Consider the following 4,694-nt stretch of genomic DNA (forward strand, 5'->3'; position numbering starts at 1 on the left):
TTTAAATGGCCAAATGCATTTTCTACCACTCGCCTAGCTTTAGACAGATTATAGTTAAAATTTCGCTGTTCTTCGAATGCAGTTGTGGAAAATGGGTACGGCTTCATCAGCGTTTGGGAAAATCTAAAGGCAGAGTCCCCAATAAGCAGCACCGGAACTTGAACGCCACAAATTTTCCTTGTTATTTCGTGAAGAAACGAAGAAGACACAATTTTCCTTGCCAGGCTCGACTTTTGAAATATAGTGGAGTCGTTGCAGCGCCCAGCAGAGCCGATGTTTACATAGGTAAATCTGTATCTGTAGTAAATTTAAAATACAATGCGTTTAGAACATTGTTGAGCTCTTAGAAGAACGCAGTTTACCTGTAATCCACGAGAACGAATAATACTATTGATTACCAGCCTTTGTAGTTGTGGTGATCGACTGCTTCTGCTGCTGACGGTTTTATTTCGATGTGACAACCATCTACACATTATACATCTATACATCTATACATTATACATTGCTAAGACCATGAACTGATTTAATGAATTTATGTCTTACCAATTGCACCTAGACACTGGGGAAATCCGATTGCTTCGAATCCTTTGACACACTCGTCCACTTTTTCTGGAGAAAGATAGTCCGGTGACATGAACTCGCTGGCAAACTCAAAAATGAGTGCGCGGCAAAATTCGTGGAGAATTTTGCACACAGTGTTCTGTGCAACTCCAAAAAGCCTTCCGATGGAACGATATTCCGCTGATGATCCCAAGGTGCACAAGGCTATAGCGATCCGCTTTTCAAGAGGAATGGCATTTCGCCAGTTGGTGTCCTTCTTCCGCAAAACACCAAGTCGGTCCACCAAAAACGAAAAGGTCCTCTTCTCCATACGAAAGCTCTCTTTGAAGAACTCGTCGTTGTTTTCCGGTATATCCTTCTCCCAAAATGTCCCGTATCGCTTCTGTTTAATATAATTCGCACTCTTAAATCGTATTTTTAATACATTTCAAGAGCACGTACCAGCATCCACACACTTCGTGCTTTCGTACAGATCCAATTCGTCGTCATTCCACTCCTCTGAATTGGCTGCCAATAAAAGCTGATTTAACTTAAGATTTTGCTGTTGTACAGCAGTCAAAATAATTGGTAAATTGTTCATTTTGGTCTGGCAAAATCCACTTTAACAATTTTTGATTGTGTTTTTATTAGTCACAGCTGAACTGACAGCTGTTGTCGGATGGTAGATGGTGGATGTGCCCTGTGGGAATCGGAGTTTCACATTTGTCAAAAATCCCAACCGTTTCTAACGAATGGACTGTATGGGAAGGGGGTATTAAGGTGTGTTTCACAATAGGGAAACCGGTTTCCTTTAAGCCTGTTTAATGACGGACAGCCCATTTCTTCGATATTAATGACCTGACGACTCCCAAAAAACTTCTGTAGAAATCGTTTCTTTTCCACACCTTTACAAATAATTTGTTTTCCGCTTGTAATTGTCCTTAGATACTTTCGAGTTTGTGGAAAACTGTTCTCTCCATCGTTCCAATAAATTTTGTGATGTGTATTAGTTAACCAAATTGCAGTCTTTCGAGATTTTGTATTTAGCAAAGTAAAATCATATTGTGGTTCTATTAAAAAACTATTATTCAAGTTTGGATCTTTTTCGAATACAATTCCAATTTCTTTTAGAATAAAATTATTATTATTATCGAAGAAACCTTGAACATCAATCGAAACAGTATCTTTCAACATTTTTCTAATGTTAAACAACTCGTTGTACTAGTCCGTTTAATGGGTTGTATTCAACTAAACGGTCATGTATGAGGAGACAGTAAGCTTGGGTATTTTCATGACTTGGTGTCTTCAGTTCTATTGAAATTCTCATATCAATAGGACCAGTTTTCACTGATTCGTTTTGATATGAAAGATCAATAATAGGGGCCTTCAATTTATATTCATTTGGGGTCAAAAATGGTTGTGACTCACGATTATAGTAACTAGATTGAAATTTTGTATGGATATGACTCAGAATTCAAGTGAACTTTCAAGTTTGATAAGTTATTTGTGATAAGTTATCCATTTAGTGTAAATCCAGTTATAGCTAATCTTGGTTTTTCGCGGTTAGCCGACAATTTCACACTCCAGCTGTGCATGCGAATCGAAACGTTTTCACCACGTAAATTCACCAAATCACCGTTTTGATCAACTATGCGTATAGATAGTGTGCTTATTTTGTCACAGTTGATTAGTAAATAAATTAGGTTATGTGGTGTCACTGTCATTTTATACCCAGGCGGAACATTAATGCCAAACTCATGTAATGTATGATTCGGTGTATTATCTACGTATGAACCGCTAATTATATTACATTTCAAACGAATTGTATAAATTTTTAATATGTTCACGGTTTGATCTGATCGATAGGTTTTTGTAGGATGTGGTTCTAGTACTTTTTGATGGAAACCAAACAATTGTCCAACCGATCTTTCCTTATTAAAGTAAACTGACTCTCGCATGGTAGTTATTTCAACTTGAAGTGTATTATTATTACTTTGAATTTTAAATATATTTTCCAGTTTATAGTCTTTTAGTTTATTGTAAATAACATCGGTGATATCATTCAATTCATATGATCCAGTTGGAATTGTAATAACCTTGTCACCGATGTGGAAGAGGTTATTTTTTTCATCAATATTTGGAATCGAATTATACATATTAAATCGATAAGAGCGCATCGACCATTCAATTCGATAGCTGGAAAAAAGTTTGTATTTATAATGGAACTATTTCCATTCAAGGATAATGCAAGTGATCTTGACATATTGAAATCTCTTGATAAACTGTGGGATTGTAAGTATCTAACCAAGATTTATATTGAAATTACTCCTTAAATCATAATAAATTGATCAAATCCTTTTCTGTATCTTCCGTTATTCATTTCGTTATCCTTGCTAATTAATAGCAATCCGTGCTTGTCCTCCCAACATTTTTGACAAATTTTCACAAATGTTTCATAATTCATATCAGTGTTAATATGGTCCCGATATATATGTCGCATACTTAAATCATCTTGCTTAATCATTATAATAAAGTTGGCATTGTCACGAATCAGATGTTTAGGTATATGAATATACGTTTGACATAAATAAAAAGAGTCGATATTTTTATGTCGACCCATACAAAAATAAGATCTTATGTTATCTTGTTTTTCACAAGCTACGTCATCGAATATCATAATGGAATTGTTTTTAGCTTCACTGGGGTCTAGTACACCCTCATTATGGGAGAATGTATGATATCCCATTCCTTTAATCGGTTTGATTAATTTCTCCAAGTACTCATATTTAGGTTGATATAAACTTTTTGAAAATATATAAACATTTTCGAATTTTAATCCATAAGGACTCTCTATTAGACTAAACATAATATTAGTTTTACCACAATTCGAAGGTCCAACAATTAGAGCCCTTATTGTGTTCGGTAAGAGAGCACTATGTCGTGGCGGTAGATTCTTCTCGTTTTCATCGTTAATATTTCTAACTAAAATTTTTTGTTTTTGACTTATTAAACGCATCTTTTTACCTAGTGTACCTCATTCAATGAGAAATCTTTGATTATTAAACATCAATAAAATGGGGAAACGTTTTTATAATCGCATTAGTCATATTTTTAATTGTAAACACGGTGGTGGTCTTGTCGATAAGCTAATCAATACATTACCGTTTGAAGCCCATATTCCGGGATATAATTTTTGTGGACCGGGTACAAAGTTACAGAAACGGTTGGAACGTGGTGATCAAGGAATAAACCCATTGGATGAAGCTTGCAAAGAGCACGATATTGCATATTCTCAAAACAAGGCATTGAGTGAACGACATAGGGCAGACTCCATATTAATTGACAAAGCCTGGTCGCGTGTCAAGGCACCAGAATAACAGGGAAAAGAACAGGGGCAAAAAGAAATTGAAGAACAAAATTAAGAACACAAACCTTTCGACTGTTATTAATGTTGGTACTAAGAAATAAAAAAAAAAAACCATTAGACAATATGAGTGCAATTAAAGTTGCTTGTAAATCAATTCATCAATCAATGGGTTCTAAGAAAAGCGTTAAAATACCTCGTGTAATTAATGTACCCAAAATTGGAGGTTTTCTACCAATCGTGCCGATCTTGACAGCCCTCAGCGCTCTTGGTAGTTTAGCAAGTGGTAGTGCAGCAATTGCAAAAACAATTAACAATGCGAGAATGGCTAAGGAAGATATGGAGGAGAAAAAGCGTCACAATAGGAAAATTGAAAGTGTTGCTGTAGGAGAAGGATTATATCTCAAGCCCTATAGAAAGGGTTATGGTTTCTTTCTTAAGCCCTATAGTAAGGAGAAAGAATTAAGAAGCGAAAAAACTAATTTCTCTGCTACCCAATAGACCACTATCAAATATCGACATTATACATTTTGCTAAGAAATATATCGCACATTTTAAGGGGTGTTTATGAGAGATCTACTCCCAGAAGCACCAAAAAGTAGGGAGTGTGGTATAGTAAACTTAGATAATTCACGATCAAGTGGTACACATTGGGTTGCATATAATAAAAATAAAAATAATATACATTATTTCGACAGTTTTGGAAATCTTCAGCCACCTAGATAAGTTGTGAAATACTTGGGACATAGAATACAACACAACTACGATAGAGTTCAAGACTTTGATACAT

This window comes from Drosophila suzukii, chromosome 3 (assembly GCF_043229965.1).
Source record: "Drosophila suzukii chromosome 3, CBGP_Dsuzu_IsoJpt1.0, whole genome shotgun sequence".
Lineage (NCBI taxonomy): Eukaryota > Metazoa > Arthropoda > Insecta > Diptera > Drosophilidae > Drosophila > Drosophila suzukii.